Raw genomic sequence first — 13282 nt, 5'->3', positions numbered from 1 at the left:
TTTCTGATGGAGTTTGCCAGGGATGTATTCTTGGTAAGCATCCTGAGGAGAAGTATGATAAAGGCAAAGCATGGAGAGCTCCATAGCTATTGGAGTTGGTACATAGTGACTTGGCAGGACCATTTCCACAACCATCTTTCAGCAGGGCTAGATATGTCTTAACATTTATTGATGACTTTTCCAAATTTACATGGGTTTACTTTCTCAAACAAAAGTCTGAGGTATTTGAGAATTTTCTAGATTTCAAAGCTTTTGCAGAGAAACAATCTGGGAAGTTCATCAAGATTCTACGTACAGATAATGGGGGTGAATATGTTAATAATTAGTTTGAACAATTTTGTGCTTTAGAAGGTATCAACATGCAACACACAATTCCATACAGTCCTCAGCAGAATGGTGTCATGGAATGGAAGAATAGATCCTTGAAGGAGATGACAAATTGTATGATTCACTCCAAGTCTTTGGCACCTTAGTATTGGGCAGAGGCCATCAATTGTGCATGTTACATCCAGAACCGAGTTCCTCATAAAGTTGTGAAGGGGGTAACTCCTTTTCAAGCTTGGATCGGTTGGAAACCTACAGTTAAGCATTTCAGAGTGTTTGGTTCTCTTGCATGGGCCCACATTCCAGCAGAGAAACGCAAGGCTATGGATCCGCAGAGCAAGCCTTGCATATTTGTTGGGTATCTAGATGATGTCAAAGGGTATAGACTTCTCCATCCCTCTACACACGAGTTGTTCATTGAGAGGAGTGTTCATTTTGAGGAGAGTTCTTCTATTTCTTCTCATACCACTTCTCCATCCACTATCACATTGGAGACATTGCATGATGATGACAGTTCTTCTGAGGATCTTAATCCTCCTAATCCTAATGAGGAGTCTTCTTCCTCCACTGCAGATGGTCACAGTGATGGTCAGGATTCACATTCTTCTCATAGTCATCCTTCAGAGGTTGATGATTCTCCCCCAGACTCTCCAGCTTGAGTGCCTCTTTGGGCTCGACAAACTTTTGAGTCAGTAGGAGATTGGCTTGGTGATCCATCAGATTCTAGAAGAACTAGGTCACAATTTCAGCAAGCTCCACATCTCTTCATTGCTTCAGCTTCTGATCCACAGTCTTTTCGAGAAGCTACAGGTGTTCCCCAATGGGATGCTGCAATGCAAGAAGAGTTTAATTCCTTGGAAAGGAATCACACATGGGATTTAGTTCCTCTTCCTAAGGGAAGGAAACTTGTTCGATGCAAGTGGATCTATCGAACAAAATTTGCAGCAGATGGGTCGGTTGATAAGTATAAGGCTCGCTTGGTAGCAAAAGGCTTTTCCCAAGTTCCAGGGGTTGATTACTCTGAGACTTTTGCTCCAGTTGCTAAGATGAATTCCATCCGGCTTGTCCTTGTTATTGCTGCAACCCATCATTGGGAAGTTCATCAGATGGATGTCAAGAGTGCATTTCTTCATGGTGACCTTCAGGAGGAAATCTACATGGAGCAGCCACAAGGGTTTGTTCAAGATCCTTCACTTGTGTGTCGACTTCGAAAGTCTCTCTATGGCCTCAAACAAGCTCCTCGAGCTTGGTATGCCAAGATGGACTCCTTCCTTCTGACAGTTGGTTTTACTCGATGCCATTCTGATCTAAACATCTACATTCTGCACCAGGATGATACTCTCACATTTCTAGTTCTCTATGTTGATGACTTGTTGATCACAGGGAGTCACTCATCCACCATCAAGGTAGTGAAAACTGCTCTACATGATAGATTTCTGATGTCAGACTTGGGTCTTCTACATTACTTCTCGAGAATTGAGATTACTCAATCTTCTTCAGGCATCTTCCTTGGACAACTATCATGTCCCCTCGATCATTATATATATATATATACTAAATGAAGTAATTATTAATATTAATTAATATAGTAATTACCATCGAATGATTATTTGAAATTTATTTATTAAATATTATTATTTAATTAATATTTATTACTAATATTGAAATATTCAAATAAAAACAAAATTAATATTATAGCATAAAAATAAATTATATATTAGATTATAAACATAGTTTACATAAACAAAATTTATATATTTAATAATAAATATACATTAAATAAATATATAATTTATATATTTAATAATAAGAATAATAATAAAATTAACATACATAATGGATAAATATAAAGATTATTTAAGAATTGTTAGACAAAGATTTATTAAGAGCAATCACAATAGTCAATGCAAAATATCATTATAGCTGTGCTGGGAGGAAGGTTAACTAATTGGCTCGATCAACAACATATCTTGCAATCATAGGGAATTAATAGTTAATCCATATATTGAGAAGTCAACAAAGCATATTGGAATCGATCAAGTAAAGACATATTACTGATTTCCTAATCAATGAGGAAGACTAATAGAATAGACTAAATAAATATCCATCAAGGAAATCGGCTAAGGTGGAGATAACAAATGCAGTGGGTTATTAAAGACAACTATTAGTAAGACTTCTTAATCATGAAGAAACGCCATTAGCATATTATGAAGAGTCGCAATTAGTATGATGGAGACCAATGATTATAATATGCAATATTTAATATGTGAGAGGTAGCGGTTACTTAAGAAGATCAGTCATTTTGGTTTACAAGGGAGGGCCATATTGATAGAGCAGCAATTATGTTAAGAAGGGACCATTTGATCAGATTAGAAAAGAACTGTTATTAATTTACAGGCAGTAACATCTTTGTTCTTGGTGGGATGCATGGGGATGTGCTTAATATGCATGCCTAATATGGAAGCCCGATAATGTTTTGATGCAGAGTTTAATAACAATATTAATATAGGCTGCAAACCGTGGCAGACCAGATCTGACATGTGTCAGATCTGTCTCCTTTACCAGCCATTGATAATTAATGTTTATATACTTGGTAATATATATATATATAGAGTCTTGATCAGGAAAAATAATAATATTAGATAAAAAAAGAATCCAAAAGAACTCTTAGGAAATAGTCAATAATAGAGACTCACACGTAGAGCAAGGGAATACAACAAGATAAAGTCAGCAGTCAAATGGACTGTTAGAAACAACACAGTATGGTCATTGGGATAGTGATAAGTATATAGGGCACTGCATTATTAATTTAGTATAAGTATTTATAACACAACTAACAATAGTAATAAAGACGGACTTATTAATATTGTTAATGTTATCATAATTAAATATGGTTAATAAGATAAATATAATATGGTACTATTAAAAATGCAATAAGATAAATGTAATAAGATGTTGTTAATAATAAAAATAATATTATATAATACTATCAATGGAATATAATTGTAATATGATATAGTATAATGTCGTTAATATAATATAATGTTGACAATACCCTTGATAATGTAATACAACCTAATGACAGTGTAGGTTCCAGACCAAGCTTTATTTGACATGAATGTCCTTCTATTGTGATTCTAGGACAAAATATAAGAGGGTCCCATTAGGGGACATTACAACAACCCAAGTATGCACTCAATATGCTCTCTAGATTTCGCATGGCTGATTGTAAGTCTGCACCTACTCCTTTTTTATCTGGGGTCAAACTTGAGGCTAAGTGCTCTTCACCCTTGGTTGATAGCAATTTATATCGACAAATTGTTGGGAGCCTCATCTACCTGACTCATACGAGACCTGACATTTCATATGCGGTGGGCATGGTCTCTAGATTCATGCAGGAGCCACATGAGTTCCATTGGAAAGCAGCTAAGCAGATTCTCCACTACATTCAGGGTACTCACAATTATGGAATTCAGTATGCAGCAGGCATGGATATTGACTTGGTGGGATATACCGATTCAGATTGGGCGGGTGATTCTCAAGATCACAAATCCACTTCAGGTCATTGCTTCTCACTTGGTTCTAGTCCAATTTGTTGGTCGAGTAAGAAGTAGTCTGCAATTGCTCTTTCATCAACAGAGGCTGAGTATCAAGGGGCAGTTAATGCCACCACTGAGGCTATTTGGCTTCAAAATATTCTCACTGAGTTTGGTATTCCAGTTAGGAATCCTACTATCATCTTTTGTGATAATCAAAGTGCTATACAGATCTCAAGAAATCCAGTTCATCACCAGAGGACGAAACACATTGAGATACATATGCACTATATTTGGGAGCTCATTCAGGAAGGCATCATTGATCTTAAGTATTGTTCTACAATGGAGCAAACTACGAACATCTTCACCAAACCCTTCACTGAAAGCATTTTTCTTCATTTGCGATCTCTGCTTGGGATACGACAGGTGTCTACTTCAGGAGGGACTTCTTAGTCCTTCTTTCTTTCTCTCCTTATTTAGGGGGGGGCTATTCCTCTTATGGGGGGCTTCTTCTTTTGGGGGGGCTATCTATGTACATGGGTACCTAACATGGTTGCATTTGTCGGGACCCATATTTTCACCCACCTAAGCTACGCTTAAGGGGGGGTGTTAGTATAGGTTTTTTATTTTCCTTATGTTAGGGGATATTTATTTTTCCTACACATATTATTTAAGCTTGCTTAGGTTAATAGGAGTGGTTTATATGAGGACACGTGGCGAAATACTTCAACTACATGTGTAACTCTCCACCTCACATGGGTAGTTGAGTTTCACACCCTCTTTTGGCTTGTTGTGCCACCTTTCATAACCACTATTTTGTCATTTCCTAAGTGGGTTATGGGGTAGTTGGGTTTCACTCCCTCTTTTGGCCTTATGTGCCAACTTTCTCAACTCCTTTTTTGTCTTCACGTAAGGAGGTTGTGCCACATGTTTTGGCATTTACCAAGAAGGTAAAACCTCCCACTTTTTATGGGGAATAGGAGTTAATGCACCCCTTGGATGTATATGCTTATATTTTTCTATATAATAAGCACTATACTCTCACCTTCACTAGTCAAGTTATTGAAGTGATAGCTTGGTGAGAGTCTTCTCCAAATTCTCCTCTTTGTCTCTATTTCTCTCTCATATTGAAATTATCTTCATTCAGCTATTTTGATCTTCGATCATCTGTTGTGTAAGGAGTTGCATGTGATCTACGACCGACATCAGATCTTAGCTCGATTCTCATAGAATCTCACAATTCCATATTTGATGAAGGTATTTTTCTTGGTTATCCTATGACAAGCAAAGCATATACATGTTATAATAAAATATTAAGAAGAATAGAAGAAAGTATAGATGTGAGTGTTGATGAAACAATTCATTTAGTCAATAGAAGTTCTCATTAAAAATAACAATGATGAGCCTTTGTGCATTATAGATGAAGGCACAAAAAGTGAATCAAAAATTACAAGTGCTAAGACTCTATCTAAGCATGTGCAGAAGAATCACTCTGAAGATCAAATTATAGGAGATAAAGAAAGAATAGTTCAAACCTAGAAAAGAATAGAGAAGGCAAATAAACAAGTTCACTTTACCCTACTGTCAAAGATTGAACCAAATAATTATGCAAAGGCAAGCAGGGAGAAAGGTTGGCTAGAGGCTATGGATGAAGAATTATCTTATATTAAGAAGAATGAAAATTAGGAGCTAGTTCCAAGACATAAAGACAAGAATCTCATAGGAACCAAATGGGTCTTTAGAAACAAGATAAATGATGATGGAAAAGGGATCCACAATAAGGCCAAACTTGTATGCAAAGGATATGCTCAAGTTGAGGGAATTGATTTTGAGGAAACATTTGCTCTCGTAGCAAGATCAGAGGAAATTAGGATATTTTTGGTATTATCAACATTTATGAATTTCAAGGTATATTAAATGGATGTCAAATTTGCATTTTTTAATAGAGATTTAGAAGAGGTCTACTTAGAGCAACCAAAAGGGTTCTAGTGGTAAAACAAACCATATTTTGTTTACAAACTAAATCAAGCTCTTTATGGAATCAAGTAAGCCCCTAGAGCATCGTATTCCAAATTAAATAGATATCTACAGCAACAAGGTTTCAGGTGAGGTAGTGCAAACAACAATCTATCCATAAAATTATAAGGTGATCAGTTATTGATTGTTGTGGTTTATAGTGATTACATTATCTTTGGAGGTAGCAGTGATATCATATGCAAATAATTTTGAGATACTATGCAAAAAGAGTTTGAAATGTCATTGCTTGGTGAGTTGTCATTTTTTCTTGGTTTAGATCTCTCAAACAAAAAAAGGTATATTCATTTCCCAAACCAAGTACATAAAAGAAATGTTGAGTAAGTTTAAGATGGACAAGTGCAAACTGGTAGTAGACAACTAAAATTGTTCTAGCCTAATAAAATAAATATTTTTATTTATTTTATTATTTTTAGCCTAAGCCTTCTATTAATTAAATTGATTTTTATTTAGCCAGTTAATTTATTTATCCTCTTCTAGCCTTTTCCTATTTAAATAAATGTTTTTATTTATTTAAATTATCCTTTCCCTAAATTAAATAAATATTTTATTTATTTAATTGGTCCCACTTCCTCTATTAATTAAATGAATCTTTATTTATGTAATTAATTCATTAACTTTTCCCTCCATGACACTTGCCATTTATCATTTCACCTCTTAATCCTATCCCTCCATTTCTTAAGGTGTCTTCTATATAAGAGGATACTCTCATCTGTATCAATCCTAACTAATGTGTCTATCAAGCCTTCAAGTGATCAAGCGACCTTACAACCACAATCCATTCTTTGTTGGGCTCTTGTGCACATACAAAATCTGAGAGCAAATATATCAAACAAGATCAATGGAGATAGGAAACAATGGAGATCAAACCCTACTAAGCATGTGAATGGTATAATCTTTCCTATTTTGTTGTGATTTGCATGTTTTAGGTTCTTCATTGGTGTATGGTGGAATCTTGATTGTAGAACTAGGGTTTGTGTGGTTGGATCTTTTATGGTTTTTCAATAGTTTAATCTTCCAAATTTCACTGTATACACTAGTAAGTACACCTATGGTTACAGGGTGTAAATTGAGCAAGGATGATGTGTCTTCTTCAAACAATTAGACTCTATATAGATCAATGTTACTGCTTCTAGACTAGATATCATGCAAGAAATTATTATGGTTGTTAGATTTCAAGGAACGCCTAAGGAAACTCATGTCAGAGAATTGAAGAAGATATAAAGATATCTGAAGGTAACAATGGATTTTGGATTGTCGTATCCCAAGAGTGAAAATTTAAATATGATTGCATATACAGATGTAGATTGGGCCACAAGTATAGATGACCAAAAGAGTACAAGTGATGGAGATTTATTCCTTGGTGACAGTCTTGTGTCTTTCTTGAGAAAAAAGCAAGATTCAGTATCCCTCTATAAAGTAGAAGCAAAGTACATTTTAGTAGTATCCTGTTGCACTTAGGATTTATAGATGAAGTAGAACTTCAAGGAAATGAAGGTAGAGTTTGGTGAGCCCATTTCCATTCTTTGTGACAATACCTGAATCTAGTGAAGGATTCAAAAACAAAAAATATTACAATTAAGTATCATTTTCTAAGAAAGAAGGCTGCAAACAAAGAGGTAAAGTTGGAGTATGTTGAGACTAAGGAGAAAATTGCAAACATTTTCACAAACCTCTTTCCAAGGAGACTTTTGAGTAAATTGCTCCCTCCTCTTGAATCAAGAGGAAGTACAAGTCAAGGGGGAGTATTGACTCCCTATCACAAGTAGATTTGGTGGTCTTGAAAAGTGTTTCAATGCATAGTATGGGAAAAAAAAGGAGAGTAGATGAGCTGATGACGTCTGTAACTACAGATGAAAAGGGGAGTGTATTTGGAGGAATCCAAAATGCTACATCTTTCTAATAAGTTAGACCCCAAAGGGGTAGAAAGGAACCCAAAATATAATCATTATCCTTTTTCATTGATATTGAAGGGGGCGAAAGGAACTCAAAATGCTTCATAAGCTCAACAAATTCAATTGTATCACATAGGGGCAGTTCCAAACAGGTTTAGTTTGTGTTGATGTACTAGAAACATTTTGTTGTTTGTCATCAATGACAAAGAGGAGATGGTTGATATGTATTTATTATTATTGTATACACATAAAAATTGGCTATGAGAAATTAAATAAATATTTTATATTTATTTAATAATTATTCTTCTATTAAATAGTTAATTTGAAAAGATTTATTTATTTAATTCATTTTCATGTCTTTCTATTAATTAATTCATCTATCCTATTCTTCTAATTAATTAAATATCTAATATTTAATTATTCTTTTAACCAAGTTAATTAAATATCTAATATTTAATTATCCTCTCCAATCAATTAAATATCCAATATTTAATGGTTATTCTCCTATCCTATAGTCTCAAATATTAAATAATTGTCAAAATTATTTAATCCCTTTTCCAACTCACCTTCCATCTCCACTTCATCTTCCCCTTTGCCAACTCATCAAACATGTGGCTAAGGAAATTAATATTTCTTAATATTAACTCATCATTTATCTTCAACTACCAAACTTAATGAATATTGTGTACGTACACATATTTCATAGCCATCTTCTATATTTTCTCTAACACCCCATACATTTTAGGAAGGACTTGAGTCCACTTGTCCTCTCATGCCTAAATTTCATCCAACCATCCCTAGACTCCCACAGTCAGCAACCCAGTCAAGGTGAGATGAGTGACACTTGTCCTCTCCTTCCCCCTTTCTCTCAACCTTCACCTTTGCTCACAGCCATTCAAATCTACAGATCTGATCATGACCATTGATCTAAGCCACATCATCTCATCCTCTCAAAGTCTATAAAATCAAGAGCTTCAGTTGAGAGAGTTAATCTTCAAGTTAGACTTCAAGAGACTTCAAGTGCATTTTGCAAGCTAATGATATGCATCTGTGAGTTTTAGTTTTGAAGCAAATAGCAAATAGCAATTATCATATAATATCATTTAGCATAATCATTTTAGCATAATCATGTAGTATTGCATATCATAGTATCAGTTAACTACAAGTTATCAGTCCATTCTTCATATGCCATCTTGGAAGCCATCAGTGCATTGTCTAAGAGCACACCATCTGCAACCAGGAACAATGGAGTTAGGACACAATGAAACATAAACCATGAAGGTAACATTAATATTTTTATTTCATATGTATTTCATTTAGTTTCATTGGTTGAGTTTGGATTTCCTGTAGCATTTCCATTTATATTTTGTGAAACTAACTTATTGCAGGTAACATTCTGAGGATGAAATTCAAGTTGACACATTTTGGCGCCCACTGTGGGGCTAGACCTCGCATATACCTTTAAAAATCTCACAAAAAGTTAAATTAATGCATTTGTAATGTAGATTCACGCATGTGTGAATTCTGACAACGCTTTTGTTCCGCAGGTTAGCGCATTTGCCTTCTAGGTTAGCGCATTTGCACTATAGGTTAGCACATGAGCATTTTAGGTTAGCACTTTTGTCTTAAAATCTGCGCATATGCATTACAGGTTTGTGCATTTGTGTCCTAGGTTAGCGCATTTGTCAAAAAAATCATGCTTTTGTATCCACAGAGCAGTGCTTTTACAGCCTAGGTTAGAGCTTTTGACCTACAGGTTAGCGCTTTTGAGCAAAAAGATAGTGCATGTGTTAAATTAGCACTTATGTTTACAAACTGACAAAATTTCTTGCAGGTCTGAATGCCCGAGAAATCAAATTTTTCAGACTACTAACATGCATGTGCAGGATGGTGTTTAAGGCAAATTTTATGCATTTCCTCATCTAGTTAATTAAAAGTCTTTATTTGGGAAGTAATATATCATATCTTGTTCATCTAGTTTAACTAAGAGGATGAATTGACAACATGCAACTTGCATTTTTAGTATTTTCTCTAAAATAGTTGCACATAGACTTTTAAAAGGGCTAAAATGAACACCATGCTTGTTGGAGCAACATCTCCAAATAGTACTTAGCCAACAATTACTTTGAAAAGGTTAAAAAGAACACTTGTATTCTATGTCTCGAAAGTGGTAGGTATATGCTCTCCCCTTAATTCGGTGACCAAAATGCCAAACCCACTCTTTTACGCTTTCTTTACTTTCAAGCAATTAAATCCTTTAGAGGGCCTGCCTTCCTGAGCTGCCTTGAGGGGGCCAGTGAGAGAGGAATGACCTAAAGTGGAAACAGGCTAATACCAAGTCCTTCCAATCCACTATAAATGAATTGTGTTTGTGACAAAAGTCCCAAACAACATGTGTCGATAAATTCATACCGACACTATGTTTCCCCATAAACCCTATGGAGCATAACCTCTATAGGCTGCGAACCTTCTGTATTTACAGAGCTGAAAGTGCCACATGACCGGAAGCCTTTACTAAAAACCACTTGTACTAGTTACCAAAATCCTTCTAGTTGTTGGCACAGGAGGTCGGACCTCTGAAGCGGCTCACATACATATGGTTCCTAGTAGAGATATAAATTTTTCCATGGGGAGTTTTCATGGAAACGGGTGCTTGGCTGCCCCAAAGAAGTGAGTACCAAGGGTGGAGCCAGTGGGATCAAGCATCTAAATATCCTCTTTGAATAGCCTAGCCTCGAAGAAAACCCCATGTGAGATTCAATAACTATTGTCTCAGCCTGCCATAGGGATTGTACTTGCTTATGCATCTTGTTTATTAAACATTGTGTCTTCTATGTCTGTAACATGTTCTGAATGGTCAAAGATTGAAGAAAATTATCATCTACAAGAAAGAAAAAATCCAACAAATTACAAAAAAAATGTGATCAAAAGGGTAATACAAAAGCTTCCCAACACTTGAAACGCCAGATCAAAATCAAAGTGTCAAAACATCAAATATCAAAATAATTCTTGAAGTAGATTCGTCTCTAAACCATCACATATTTTCAAAACTAGCTCAAATAACTAGGTCATTAATCCAATAGGTTATACCCAAAAGGTTCTATAAACATCAACATTCAACAAGCTATCGATTCAAACATCTTAAGTGCAAAAATCAACATCCTTGTCAAGTTTCTCATTAGGATAATCAAATCCTCTATCACGAAGCTTGATCAATCTATACTAGGTTCCTAATCTTGGATATATCTTTCCTATTTTGAACCTAGGTTATATCAAAACCAGAATCACACCAACATTGGAATCAAACAAACTTGTGAATTGCCAAATGCTTATATGACTTTTAAGTATCACCTTAAGAAAAGAAAACCCAGTTATAAAGCTACTCAAAAAAGGATAAGATTCTTGTATATCAATCGCAAGATCTTATTGAAACATAGGACATTCCTACACCGTTTTCGTCACTACCTATGTGGTTGCGGTACAGATTTTGATGATGAAATTTTGCAAAGACGTGCTTTTCAACAAAGAGACGCTTTATCCCAATGAACAAACAATAGTGGTAAAATCAACAAGGCATGTCTTCCTAAACCAATAATCACCTATTGACTTTGTTCTTTGGAACTTTCAACAACTTTTGAAATAATCACATGCCAGTTTGGACTAGAGCCCAACACGAACAACTTAGAAAACAACAACAAATGGAGGAAGAAGATACTCCTGTATTCCACACTTTTGGATTTACCATTGTTTTTGAAGAATTAGTCAATAGCACCATTAGAGACCTTGAGCAAGATTTCAAATTTGATAGGCTAATGGAAAAATTGTTAGCAAAACAAAAAGAAAAATATCTCTTGATGTTGGCAAAATTTGGAGCTAAACTACCACAAGACTTTAACATAGAAAGTTTGAAACAAGATGTGGAGGAAAGTAACACCCAAAACACAAATGAGATAAATAACGAAGACGTGAACAAAGAAAGCAATGAAGAAACGAGGAAATAAAAGGATGACACAAGAAAAGAGCATAGTGATAAGAGAACTCACGAAGAAACAAGGAGAAACTATGTGGATAATCCATTTTCAAGTCTTACTCAACAAATACAAACTCTACAACAAAAGATACAAGACATGCAAAATGGGACAAGCTCCAAGAAATATTCATTAGAAGATATATGCCCATATCCGTTCAATAAAAATCTGAATATGATACCATTTCCGCAAAATTGTGAGATTCCTAAATATGACAAATACGATGGAAAATCTGATCCTCAAGATCACATCAGGGAGTTTTGTACTATGAGCATGGAATTTGCTCATGATGAAACTTACCTTATGTGTCTTTTTCCTAGGAGTTTAAATGGACAATCAATGGAGTGGTTTTCAAGATTACCATCTAGAATCAAATCCTTTGAAGAACTTGTGAATAGGTTTATTTCACAATACTCCTACAATATAAGGAATGAGATAACAATGTTGGATCTCTGCAATGTTAAACAAAAGAATGGTGAATCCTTTATGATTTTCTTACAACAATGGAAACTCATGTTTAATAGGTATCCTCGAGATGTACTTGATCAAGAAAAAATGGATATATTCATTAATAATCTTATCAATGAAATGAGTTATCGACTAAGGATGCAATGTCCTCCCTCTTTTGCCAAAATGATCGAGAATGGTTTGAAAATAGAGAACGCAATGGTAAAGAAAGGAGAACTAAAACTTTACAATAATTCATACAACAACAACAACAACAATGACAAACCCAAGTTCTGGTCAAAGAATAGGAATGTCAACAATGAAGGGAATGACGATAATAGTACTACAAAACAACAACAACCAATTTTCAATCTATCAAGTCAAATCCCAAGCAATAACAATCCAGAAAACAATAAAGCCAAGTCCTTTTTTTCCAATCCTCAGAGGAAATTCACAAACATTGGAGAATCCTAGGAATTAGCCCTAAAAACTTTGCTTGCCAACAAATTGATTGTTTTACCAGAAGCAAGAAGTTATTAACCACCAGTTAATCCCAATTGGTGGAATGACAATCATTTTTGCAATTATCATCGAAATAAAGGACACCTAACAAATGATTGTCAGAGATTGAAACACCTTATCCAAGATCTAATCGATAATGGAACCATCATAGTGGATAGCCATAAGACAAACAAATCACACTTGGCTTTTAAAACTCCACTTCCAAATTATGACAAAGGTGAATAGTCCCAATTAAAAGATGACAAAGAAAAATCCAAATTCAATTATACTTATACATATGATGATGTGGTAAATGTGATCATTGTTAATGAAAATCCATTTTCAGAACCAATCAATGTTATCATGAGAAGCAAAGCAAAGGTTACCTTTCCAGGTATAGCAAAAGACCCAACATCCACATCACAACAATACAATTTAGCAAAGCAATTACAACGAGTACCCGCTCAAATATCAATTATGGAACTTCTCAAGGTTTCACCTATGCATAAGGAAATTT

This window comes from Cryptomeria japonica, chromosome 6, assembly GCF_030272615.1.
Source record: "Cryptomeria japonica chromosome 6, Sugi_1.0, whole genome shotgun sequence".
NCBI lineage: Eukaryota > Viridiplantae > Streptophyta > Pinopsida > Cupressales > Cupressaceae > Cryptomeria > Cryptomeria japonica.
The sequence above is the reverse complement of the archived record's forward strand: the minus strand, read 5'-3'. Positions refer to the sequence as shown.